This window comes from Chelonoidis abingdonii, chromosome 3 (genome assembly GCF_003597395.2).
Source record: "Chelonoidis abingdonii isolate Lonesome George chromosome 3, CheloAbing_2.0, whole genome shotgun sequence".
In the NCBI taxonomy this organism is placed as follows: Eukaryota; Metazoa; Chordata; order Testudines; family Testudinidae; genus Chelonoidis; species Chelonoidis abingdonii.
Window position 1 is genome coordinate 203636197 of NC_133771.1, and position 13766 is coordinate 203649962.

Below are 13766 nucleotides of genomic sequence, written 5' to 3' on the forward strand. Positions count from 1 at the left end.
AAGGAAATTGCAATGCCATTCACATGGCTTATTCTCTTTCCTCCCCTCCCTCGGACATGTGTGAGTCATGCAGTATGCTGCTCCTGGCAGCAACCTTCCTGTTTACACAGGCCACAGAAAAGTTGTTCATTCTCTTCTCCATTTTCAACCAAGATGATATGACAAAATTTGTCACCTCAGTGACATCTGATTGTTTATGCCACAGTACCCATCATTATCTCCCGATTGGTCCTCAGGTTCCTGTTTTGCATGTGTGCTGATCATTTAGTAAATGTCAGATTGTTTCCAGCATTGGACATGCTGTCGCCAATACTTTCGGGGGGCAGGGGGTTGCTCTTATGCCGATTTATAGCGAGCATTTAAGAAGTGCAGATGAAATATGAGCAAGTAGCTAGATTTAACATGGAATATTGCTCTCCACAAATTGAAAGACAAGCCACATGCCAAGATTTATCATCAGATTTAAATGGTGGCAAAAACTAACTAGGGTGATCATCGTTCCAGTGTTGGTTAGCCTGTTTTTAAGCTTATGGTTTAGCTCCGCTGTTTTCCTCATCTGATTAAAAAAAAGAAGTCCAGGCTGAGACCTCAAATTTAAACAACCCTTTCAATGTATTTTATTGGCAGATGAGAGGTGGGCTGGGAGGGACAGTCTCAGATATGAACCTATTGCTATGGCTTTGGTTCTGGATCAGATGCAGAACAAGAAAGGACCTATTTTCCCAGTTCTTGTTAGCACATGGCTGGCTTCTTGTGAAAACAGCCATTACTGGGAGATTTCCACTCTTTGAAGTGATGAAAATCTCACAAGGTCAGGCAAGTTTGTGAGATTTCTACTGTTTGGGGCAGACAGCCTACAGGAGTGGATCACAATATTTTGGCACTCCAGAATCCAAGGTCATACTTAAGCCCTGATTTTGCCTGAATCCATGTCCCAGCCTGTCACTGAAACCCAATGTTATGTGGCCCATCTCTGAGTGTGATGAGGTTTAATAAAATGCATTGATGATTTTGCTTACTTCCACTTAAGATGCAATGGGCCCATCCTGCAAACACCTGTTGAATTCCCATTTCTCCCATGGAGTACCTCTCATGATTTGGACTGGTATTAATACCTTCCAATTCCATAGCCCCTTCTATCCTAGGATGGGAAAATGCTTTTCAAACATTAGGGCAAGGATTACTCTCTCCATTACCAGTTAGGAAATGGAAGCATAAAAAAATGTAAGCAACTTGCCCAGAAATCTACCCAAGAACAGAATCCCTCTCAACTTTTGCCCTGCTATGCTTCCTCTGGTAGCACAAGAAAGGACATTAACTTCTGTACTGGATGTATCCAGGTGGAAATGGGGCCCCATGCAAGAAAAGTGCAGACGATGTTGTCAGGTTTCCCAGAACGGCATCATCTTTGTTTTCACTTTCCCACAATACAGCAGATCCGGACAATTCACACAACCGCTTGAGTCACTTCCAGGACCGATTTCTCTTCAAGTCCTGGTGGTTTTGTGTTAATCACAAACAGCACTCTGTCAGCAGACAGTAAAGAATCAAATTTCAAGATGGTAAGCAAGCATTACTTCTTTCCTTGGGTTTATTATCTCAGTGGTGTTCTGTAATATTGCTGAGGATACCGCAATAGCACTGTTAGGAGTACGGACCATTAAGGGGAGATAATTCCACACAGAACAGAGCAGCCAGAAGTCCCAGTTGCGCCTCTGTCTTGTATAAGATGATTTATGTTACTGCAATCTGCTTATTAACCACACTGCTACGGCAGAATGGTCCTGAAATAAACATGCAGCATGAATCAGAGATTTTTAGCACTTAAAACAATCATAAATGACATACGGCTTACACTCAATTTCTTATGGAAGCAGTTAAAAACAATTCCATTCAGAACTGGTGTTTTTACACCCTGGGGAAATTTTCAGCTGGCATCTGAAATACGCAAGATTCTCATGGTCCCAAACTGGGTAGTTAGTTGCATAGTTAACCAATGATTTGCATTCCCAGGTCAAATCCATCAGTCCTTATACATCGAAAATTCTCACTGATTTCAAGGTAGGTAACAAATGCAGGTCTGGGCCCTCTGCATATATCACTTTCAAATATATTTCCAGTATTATGTAATCCAGAGTTTCTGACTTTTTAAAAGCTACTATTCATACTGCTAAGACACAGTACACTATTCCTAATTCATTATTTAATAGAACAGTTGGCTTAACATGCACAGACTTGTCCAGTGATCTTGCAAATTCCTTCTGAAACAAAAGGTTGTTAAACCAGACGAAAAAGGGCTAGTTCTGTGGCTCTCCTCTGGTTAAAAGGCAGGGCCTTCCGCATGCCTGGAGCCAGAAAGGCAAAGAGTCACCATGCCTCCTGCAATCCCACAACTCCAACAACAGTCTCCTCAGACCTAAGAGGGTAGGAGCCAGAAATTCAGTAAAATACACAGAATCAGGTCCACTGTGGGACTTCAAACCATACTCTCAGACTCAGTCTGTGTCCCTACAAAGATACACTGGGAAGCCGGCCGTCTGCACCAAGCTCTGAACTGCTTCTTTCTGGACTACCTATGGGAGACGGATCCACCAGCTTTTTGGTACTCAGGGTACCAACAGCCAAAGGTTCCAGCCACACTATGGAAAGTTACTCTTCTATGGTGCTTAGTTACAACCAACGTAGCAGCCACACTTAAAACTTGGCTTTGTCGTTCCCAGTCTCTCAGGGTATTTAAGAAGGTACTTTAAGCTCATAAGCAGTTCTATTGACTTCAGTGTTAGTAGCTCTACCCATATGCTTAAACTTAGATACTTTGCTAAATTTTGGTCTTAGTGAAGACAGGATTGAACAGAGCCTTTCACAGTGTAGATGGGAAATAACTGATGTCATGAAGGCAAATGTCATAGTAATCAGATCAGCATGGGACAGACACAGCTTCGGCATGGCGTCATTCAGAGGGTAAACCCAGTTCTCATATGAAAGCCTTTCAAAGTGATATTAGAGACTTGTTTTAATGGGATGTGATCTTGAAAACATGATTGTGCAGAAAAGCAAACAATGTGTACTGTGTCACTACTGGAGCTTTCAGTACGAATATTTTATACCAATGACAGAAGTATAGACACTAGATTACTGGTTAAGACTCCAATCCTGTTTTCAATGGAAAGTCTCCCATTGCCTTCAAATAAAGGTATTGTACTGAGTTCACAGCCCTCAGATCCTTGCACAACCAAAGCCACTGTTGGAATTACTCCAAGGACTGGGGTCAACACTAAGTTACTAGCACCACTGCCTGCAGCCTCTCCCTTTCCCTGCACGTCTCTACCAGCTGCTAACCAGCCACAATTTTGCTTCTTTTGGGAGATGTGTCTGGGCGCTACAATGATCATACATTGAACCATGGATAGATTTCAGGTTTTCAAACTCCTCAGGTAGGCCAGGTTCCTGCTACCTCAGAAGCCATCTCCCACTCAGCAGCCTCAACAGCTATTTTCATCAGGAAGAGAGAAATTGTCCCACACACAAGGGTGAGACTTATGAGCAGGGGGAAGGCAGAGTTTTCTTGGAGACTAGCCCACAGCGTTGGAATAGACTTCTACCAATGAGCCAGCACAAACCTCACAAGTTCAGGACAAAATACAAAGCCCATCTCTTAACCACAGACTTCACACAGTGTGTTAAGAGCTTTACTTTCCTGCATGCCCTCTCCAGCACCAGAGGAAGAGCACAGGGCCAGAGATAAATCAGCTTTGATTAAGCCACTCAGTTACACAAGGGTTAGAGAAAAATTCAAGGTGAGGTGCCCAGACACTGCAGCAGGAACCAGGCCCCCGTCTCAGTAAAAGATTTATCAGTATCTGGATACTAATAACCATTGGCTCCTCACTTCCTAGGGTGTTGTGTTTAATTTAGGTTCTTAAAAGAGAAAAGCAAAAACGTTAGGTCAACAGCCAGTTTCAGCTACTGATGGATCACTGGTCCAGCTACTACTTTAACCCTCCTTAACAGCACAGTACAGGGAAAGAAACCAACCATCCTAAAGTCATAGAAGACTCACCCCATCCTGTTGTCTGGGTTAAAGCCTTGGAGTGGGCTCCCTTACCAGCCTCAGGTCTCCTATGGCCACAGCCAGCCCCTGTCAGCAGATTATATAGTACTGCAGAGGAAGGCTAACAAGAACCACCTACCAAATCAAGCTAATTGTGTCTAACCCCTGCTAGTGCTGGAAAAATCCCTGAAGTAAAAGCAGGGGTAGCAGGGATTCTTACCCAGGGCCAATCTGGGGGCTGATGCTGTCAACCAACACATCCCCTCACAATCGGTATAAATTACTAAACAGATTGGGCTAGATAGCCCAAGGTTGGATATACCTGTCCTCATTTGGAGCCTGGTGATGGTATAATCTTTCCAACACTGTTCTGTAGAGCCCCAGGCCAGGGCTGTGATCCTGAATTCCCCCCCTTGGCTTTGACAGGAGCAGGATTTCAATTAAGGTTGCTTATCTTTGTAATTCAATGCTGGAGCTGCATGCGTAGCACCTGCATGTGAGGTCGGTTGGGTTGTTTATTATCTTTGCACTATAAAGTTGCCAGATGAACTTTTGAGTGTGGGCTTTGTTTTGATGACTGCAAATATGAAAAGGAACTTTTCCTAGTGTTCAGGCCAACTCAGTTCTTGTGACACAAGCACCAAATTATTTAAAGAAATCAGATGACGGCTACTCAGTAACCCTATTAGACGCTCCTTTGTGTGTGATACCTTATTCACTTAAAGGGAAGAACAACTCTCATACATGTGCATCAGCACATTCACAAGCGGGGGTGAGCTTCACAATGCGCTGACCAATCGGTCTTGCAATTCTCGGTGCCCCAAGATACAAACAGCCCTCTCTGAGCACAACAACAGCCTCTTTAAGAGCCACCAAGTTGGTGGTTAATCTGGCATGCGGCCGTCCTTGTCACATGCGAGTGGGGAGAAAGCTGCAGCTTTTTATTGGAACTCAACAAACCGAGAGACAAAGGAGAATGTTTGTAAGGCAGGGAAAGGAAAAGCCAGGCCAGGGATTAGCACATTATTATTGACATATTAAAACAGCAAACAGTCTCTTCTTAGCATCCCAGCGTAACTCGCTGCAGTGAGTTACTTGTCATGCTGGGGTTCCTGCACACAGAACGTGCCTTCAGGCTGAGAATGAAGTAGGCTGGAGCACAGGACTGGGAGTCAGAAGATCTGGGTTGTTCTTATTTGTATTACATAGCAGTGCCTAGAGGCGCCAGCTGAGAGCCAGCCCCCATTGTATTAGACATTGTCCAAATGCACAGTAGGAGACAGCCCCACCCCAAAGAGCTTACAATCAAAGCAGACTAAAGGTGGGAGAAAGGAAGTATTATCCCCATTTTATGGATGGGAATAGAGATGCTAAGGCCCAGATATACAAAGATATTTAGGCTTCTAACATCCATTGAAATCAGTGGAAGTTAAGAACCTAAATACATTTGTAGACTTGGGCCTTAGTGTCTCTGTTCCCACCTGTAAAATGCGGATAATACTTCCTAAGTGACTTGCCAAAGTCACACAGGAAGCCTATAGCAGAGCCAGGAATCAAACTCACATCCCCTGAGTCCCAGCCCAGTGCCTGAATCCCAAAACTATCCTTCTAGTCCCAGATTTGCTCAAGATGACCCATGTGAACTGGGACTGTCACTTGACTTCTCTCTGCCTCAGTTTCTTCATGTGTAGAATGGAGCTAATCCCCAACCTCAAGATGACATGACAACTGATAGTTGTCAAGTGTGTGGAGAGCTTTGCTATATATAACTTACTGTTAAATAACATCTGATGGGATGTAGTTCATGAATAGATCTAATGCAATTACAGGTTTCATTTCTTTCAGGAAATTTGGCTTGGTCGCTGCTCAGGGTCAGACTCCTAATCTCACTACATTTGCCCAGCTTCATTTTGTTTTATTTTTCTCAACATGGTCTTACATATTAAAATCTAAACATTCTCTTCGTTTACGTCTGCTGCATCCAGTCCTTTTCAGAGACCAACCAGAACTGCGGGGCAGGGCACCATTGTTCCACAGGAGACTGAAGAGTGACAGCAGACAAGGCCTCCTTTGGTTCCTGGAGTCAGGCGTTGTCATGGAAGTAGCATCATTCACATTAGCTGCGTTGGCAAGGTTGCTTAAGAGTTCCATGGGGACTCTCCAGCCCCCAGGAAAGGATATAGGTACTTGGGAAGGGACTGACTGCTCTTCTCCAGGAGAAAACAATATTGTGCTGGCAGCTGGACAAGTTATGAAATGGTTTCCCTGTGATGATGGGGCCCAGGGAAAGCCCAGCCACTTGGCCAGACTGACTCAGGCTAATTTATTCTAGTTAGTGCCTCTGCTGGTAGCAGCCCCCTTAGCCTTTGCCCGAGGGCAAAGGATGAAATAGAGCTAGAGGGACAATCATACTGCTCATGGGAGAATTCTCTGCAACAAGGAACAGAACTTTCCCCCACTAAGGAAACAGCAGCCATGACTGCAGCATCAAGGCTGCACAGATTCTGTTACTGCAGCCACCCCCCACGCTGGCTCTTCCAGCCCCACAAAACCCAGCTTTGCAGCACACTGGAGCTGCAAATTCCTTTTTGCTTGGGCTCTCCACATCCCACTTCGCCCCCAGCTAGAGTGACCAGATGTCCCGATTTTATAGGGACAGTCTCGATTTTGGGGTCTTTTTCTTATGTAGGCTCCTATTACCCCCCACCCCCTCTCCTGATTTTTCACACTTGCTGTCTGGTCACCCTACCCCCAGCGCACACTGAAAAACAGCTGTCAGTCAAGACCTAGACGTGAGGAGGGAGGGTTTGCCTCTCAGTCTACCCATGCTGGCATGAGAAGCAGCAAACAGTCAGGCATAGCTAAGGTAGGAAAGGGCTCACTATTTAATCTTTCCACTATCTACAGCGCCATTCTTTAGAGAGCCTTGCAGCATCAACCATCGGTTTGTTGCGTGCTGATCTTACCCAGCAGAGCAAGACATTTCATCCAAATGGAGCTGAAAATGCAAAGGGTGAAGGTCACACTAGAGCTTCACCCCACCATTCACCCAGTGGTATTAGAAAGACAGGCAGTGACAAAGGGCAGAAGCAAGGTGCAAGTACTCAAGGTAAGGTCGTGCTCCTGTACCAGATCTGGACGGGCTGCAGAGCTTGGTTATGCACGCCAGGTATGTTCATCATAAGATCTTTGAAACATGCAGCCAGCTATAGCTCAATAACTCAAGAAGGTATTTTACACACAGTGCCACCTAGTGGCTGAACGGCACAATACAGTTTAGCATTCCATTGCTACCATAAGGAGGTGAAGGATGATTAAGGCTGCAACTTTGTCGGGGACGCTGAGACTTTCTGGGGCCTCCGGGACATCTCCAGTGGCTGGTGCGGCTGACCCCAGGACCCCCTGAGCAACTCAGGCATTCCCTGGCCAGCCGCACCGGCCGCTGCTGGAGCAGTCTCAGGCTATCACACCCCTGCTCCCCAGCAGCAGCAGGAGTTTGGATGTGGGAGAGGGCTCAGGCCTGGGGGCTGAAGCGTGAGAGGAGGTGAGGACTCTGGCTGGCACTTACCTCGGGGGGAAGGGAGGGCTCCACGGAAGCAGTGACATTCCCTTTCCTCAGCTCCCAGGTTTCCTGGCTAATGAGAGCTGCGGAGCTGGTGCTTGGGGCGGAGGCAGCGTGCAGAGCTTCCTGGCTGTGCCTCCACCTAGGAGCAGAAGGAAGGGGATGTCGCCACTTCTGGGGAGGCGCGGAGCCAGGTAGGGAACCTGCCAGCCCTGCCACCCTCCCCCCAAGGACAAGTGGGGGTCCCAGCCCATGCGCTGCTGTCCCACCCCCCTCAGCACCAGCAGGGGTCTCAGACCACCCCCCTCAGCACCAGCAGCACCTCTGGGCCACCCCTCCCCCAAGATTTATTCAAGGGTATATAGTATAAGTCATGGACAGGTCACAGGCCGTGAATTGTTTACTGCCTGTGATCTGTCCATGAGTTTTAATAAAAATACCTGTGACTAAAACATAGCCTTAAGGATGATGCATAGTCAGAAGCCCTGGGTACAGTTTATGAAACCTGGGGAAATCAGTGCTCTGTAAAACGGTTGTGCTTTGGATTTCTCCCAAGAAGTGTGTGATATGATGGATGCTCTTTGTTAAAATGCTGACAGGAGAGTGTTATGGGAACTGGGTGGGGGTTGAGAAAATATGCAGAAAGCCCAAAACACAGTGGAATTAAACTATCTGACTCAGAAGGAGGCAAAAAGCAACGTTTTTCCACTTCCACCCAATTATAGTCTGGAAATTCTCTTTAGATGATCTCAGGAATTCTTAATGATACTAGCATGAGCCTCCAGTGACACTCTAACGTTAGCGAGTACACCAAGAGCCAAACCTCTATTCATATCCCCCCTCTTCATGTAGCTCTCCCTTTGCTATCATTGCTTATTTAACTCTGTAACATAATGTCATGTGTACAGAAGACTGCATTGTGTTTCCCCGACGGCTCTCAATGGGGGCCACCCATGGACTGTGGCCCCCAGACTTATTTCCACTATAGGGCCTTAGCTTCTATCCATGACTCAGGCAAAACTATTAAGGTCAATGACTATCTCACCTGGCTAATGACTCCAAGGCCAGGCTCTTAATTAATCCCACATGTAAAGGAATCAAAAGCACCCAAGCTTTAGGTTCAGCATCACTTTATTGGAAGGTAATTTTATTATATTTAATGTGATAGTCCATATAAGCACATAGCACATCAACTCAGCGTTATTTCCCCAAGCCAGCATCTAGACAGAAAGGTAGGAACTGCATCATGAAGCAAGTTAGGGCCTGGCTAGACGTACAGCACATTTGACACAAAGAGCAATTTCACACCTTTCTGCTTTTGGAAGAGAAGAGAAACTCTGGGGAAAGAGTTAAAGTGTTTTTGGGAAATGCTGGAATTTAGCACGTTAGCACAAGAGAAACAGCCCTCTCTGTACATAAGTTACATCAAGCCTCTTAAGTAAAGCATATTCAGTGACACAGCAGCTGATGATGTAGTCTTTGGATTTCATCTGATAAAAATACTTTTCTACCTTCTCTTCACTTCTGGATTTCTCTCTCCTTCTCCCATTATTTCATATTTCACTCTTTACAGTGTACCCAGGTGGCAACAAACAAACCTGTCTCTCTAACTAGCTAACATGGCCTCAGTCTTGCATAACAACAGGCTTCAGTTGTATTTTCTATTTTCTTTAAGGAGCCAGATGCACCACGTAGGAGCGGGTTTTCTCCTCCTACTACTGATCAAGTTGACAGAGACGCTCCAAGTACAACCCTGAGTCTGATCCTGCTTATGTCCCCCACACTGCCTGTGGCATGATCAGATCTGAGCAAAGAATGAGCCTCACTGGCACTGCTTTTGGACCAGACCTGGTCATAGGCTACTACTGGGGGAATTTTGCGCCACTGCGCAATGCAGAATTTTGCAGAAATTAACATTGTATGTGCAGAATTTCCTTTCCTCCTACAGAAATGGGCTGCAGTGTTGCTAGCTGCCCCTAGGGGCTGCTGGATCCAGCAGAGCCCAGCTCGCACATAGAAGACACTGTTCAGGGTGCGGAGAGCTAGACGGTTCCTGGAAGCTGCAGTTCCCAGCATGCCCCAAGGGAAGGAGAGAGAGGCATACAGGAAACTCTGTGCAAGCCTGGGACCAAGCATCAGGCTGTTTTTCCCTCTGGATCCCTGGGCTCTGGGCTGGGAGGGCCATGGCTGGGCTCTGGGATGCGTGTGGGTATTTGGGCTAGGGAGTTCCCCATGACTGGGCTCTGGAGAGGAGAGGGTTCAGGTGTATTGGCTGGGGGGAGCATGGCTGGGCTCTGGGGGGGGTTGTGGGTGTCTCCCCCTCACACCCACCTGAGTTCAAGGTAGGGGGGAAAGGTGGCAGAGAAACAGGAACTGGGTTGTCATAGGGGTTTCTTTAACTCTCTATTCCTGGGGGGAATTTTCGTGTGTGTCTGGATTGTTACAGACATACTTGCTGACAGGTATTTTGAAATAAATTACTAAAATAATTGAAACTGGTGTGATTATATAGCGTTACTTTGACAAATAAAATTTACAGAATTTTAAAATATTGTGTGCAGAACTTTTTATCTTTTGGCACAGCATGCCCCCATGAGTAACTGTCCTGTAACTAGTGCCAGGAAGGAAGGAGGAACTCAACACCTTCAAGGGTAAAGTGTAGATGGGGTATATTTTGGAAGGAAAGGAAATGTGAGAAAAGGGACAGAGAAGAAGTCTGCAGCTAGGAGTCTTTTACTCTTCACCCAGTAATTATAAGTCTGTGTAAACATGGATTATAGCAGTGTATTTCCATTCGTATATTCTATCCTCTGTCTGAGTAAACAAGGGTGCTCACTGCTCCTAACTGACTGAAAGGCCTTATGCATACACTTATACTAAACATCATATAAAACACCAGCTATGTGCAGATGTGTGCCATATAAATGTGTAATAACAGTGTGGGAGGTAGGAGAAGGGGGTCCAGAACTCTAACTGGTCCTAGCCTTGGCAATTCTCCTGGAAGTTCTGGCTTCACACCTTCACACTTTTCAGCTCACCCCAGTACCTCAGTCCTGGCGCAGCTAATGGCCCAACTCTCACCCCAGGACTTCGCCATCTTTTTTAATAGGGAGCATATTTAACACGTATGTAGTGTTAGTGTATCAGCTGCTTTCCTCTTCAGCAGAGATGAGCACAGACCACAGCACTAGCCCCAATCACGGCCACCTGCACCTAAGTTAGGTGAAGTTCAGAATGCCGCCAGGTTTGGCTCTGTCACTCTCATGGGCTGACCTAGAACAAGGACTGCACCCACAGAGACTTGGGCCATTTAGATTCAGCTCCAACTCTAGATTTAAATTTTGCAGCATGGGTTTCCTATTTAAAGGGCTTGGTCAGGACCGGCTCTAGGATTTTTGCAACCCCCAGCAAAAAAATTTTTGGCCACCCCCCCCTTTTTTTTCCATGCCCCCCAGCCCCTCACCGACTCCACCCCTTCTGAAACCCTTCCCCAAATCCCCAGCCCCACCTCCTCCCCCGGATGTGCAGCATTTCCCTCCCCCTTGCTTCCTGGGGGCCCCCACAACCTCCCACCCTAGTTCACCTCTGCTCCACCTGCTCCCCCCAGTGTGCCACTGCTCCTCTTCTCCCCACTCCCTCTCAGGCAAGGGATGGCGGAGAAGTGGAGCAGCAGCGCATTCAGGGGAGCAGAGGTGAGCTAGGTTGGGGGGGACGCAGGAAGTAAGGAGGGGTAGAGGAACCATTCCCCACTCCAGCTCACCTCCACTCCACCACCGCTGCCTCCCCCAGTGCCCACCGCTCGGCTTCTCCTCCCTCCCAGACTTGCTGCACAAAACAGCTGTTTTGGGCACAGCAAGCCTGAGAGGGAGTGGGGAGAAGAGACGTAGCAGCCGGGCGCTCAAGGGAGCCTGTGGAGGTGAGCTGGTGCTGCAAGGAGGGGCGGCGGGGGCACTTTTTCCCCATGCCCCAGAGTCGGCACTTATGATGACCGGCACCAGAATACCACTCCTAGAAGTGTGCCACTCCAAGCACCTGCTTGTTTTGCTGGTGCCTGGAGCTGGCCCTGGGCTTGATATTACCTGAAAACATCTTTCTTGATCACTAGTTCCTAACACACCTTCCCTTCCCTTGGCTGTCTCTGTGCCCACTAATGCTTCTGTGATCTGGGCGGGAGGTTAGAGAGGTAGCACTGGGAGAACAAAAGGCAGGGAGTTCCCAGCAATACGGGAGGATAACCTGGCTGGGAACGGCTCCCACTCCGACTTGTTGAGCAAAACTTCTTTTCTCTGACCCCAGACCCTCCCATCCTTCAGTGCAACACATGCTACAGAATTTAGGAAAGGAAAGGAACGGTTAATACCCTTCAGGATTCACTGAAGCCTCTGGCCCCAACTATCCAGCCAGTTTGGACTATTTGAAATTGCTGGCAAGTGCAGACAGCTTCAGATTCACTGATGCTGAAACTTAATATCCCTCCTGCCCCAGGGGCTGATTTAATGATAAAAAGTACATCCAGCTTCTCTACTGCCAAATCACACCCCAGCTGACAAACGTTGATCATTGTAGTTTCCCTGGTGTCAAGGCCCAGCTGTATTTTCTACAGAGTCAGGAGCTGCCTGGTTGTGTGCTGCCCTGCTGTGAAGGTGGTAGGAAAAAGACCTTTGGTCAGCCCATCTGACAGGGCCTTGTTACACTGGACCACATCACCGCTCACTCCCAGGAGGCGGGGTAGGGACACCAGCTTTCCTGCTTTCCCCTCTCCCAAGACCTCAACCCCATACTCAATTATCTTCATGGCTGGTGTATAATCCTCCCTGTAGGGCTGCACTGCCGTGGAGGAAGTTGCACCCTCGGGCCTTACAGATGGTGGTTGTGAGGCAGAAACAGGAGAATTCTCAGCACACCACCAGCAATCCAGCAGGGGAAAGTCTACATAGAAAAATTGTCTTAAGAACAACATTAGAGGGTCTAAGAGAGAGACAAGCGAGGAAAGTTAATATGAGCATGGGATTACTCCCACCTATTGTCTAGTACAGATAACCTGTTTCTTTACTGTAAGATTTCAAACCAGTAGTAAGACCCAGAAACAGCAGAGCAAGTTTAATCTACAACTGTGTCTTAAGTCAGACTAGCACTGCTATTTTAACCGTTTTCATACACAACGTGGAAGATACCTGTTTATGGGGAAGCCACCTGCATTGGCTAAGTGACAGAAGACTCACTGCCATGAGAAGAATGTTCAGCTGGCTTCACAGCATTTTCACCATCCTGTATTATTCCCAGGTTACCTGAGTGAAGTTTAATTTGCCTTGAGGTGAGTCTCCCAGTACACATTTTTTTTATCTTCTGCACCAGGCCCCATCTTGCCTCTCGTACCCTAGGTTTGCATAGGCCTACTCAGCCAGCTCTTCATCTAGAAGCCATACGAATCCTACTGTAAATCATCTCCTGTAATATCGGTGTTGCTTTCTGTCGCTCCCCTGAGAGCTTTCTCCTGGTGTCATGATGAAGTTAACTAGCACATGCTGGGTGTGCTCTTATAAGCCTATACATCTTTCTTTAAAAAAAAAAACCAACCAAACAAACAAAAAAAACATGGTATGATAAGCCCTAGTCACCGCACATGCTCTTTCCAAACTTTCAGCAAAAGCATCTGTAACTACAGCTAGCTACTGTCAGCACTGCTTGGGCCAGGAGAGAAAGCACAGCACTCCCTCAATGGAGCTGACCGCAAATCAGCAGTTTGTAGATGGCTGACAAGAGGTGCTGAACAACAAGTTATCCCCATTTCCCTTCAATGGGGCACATTGCCCTCCCCTCTAGTGCTGAGAGTCACTAAATGACTCGGGTTGGGGACATTCGGACTAACAGCAATCAGAATCATGCAGCCTGCGCTAATGAACCTCTTTAGAAGACTCAAGGAGGAGGCTGGCCTCAGGCTAACATATGGATCTGGAAGTCAGAAGACCTAGGTTCTTTTCCAACCTCTGCAGCAGACCTCCTGGGTGACCTTGAGCGAGTCTCTTCTGATTGTCAGTTTCCATTAACTGTGATGGGACATGTGCCTGCTCAGCACATCTGGAAAAAAGCAGGGAAGTGACATCTGTGCTGGTTTCCTTATGCGTAACATGGGACTACACACATTCATCTCCC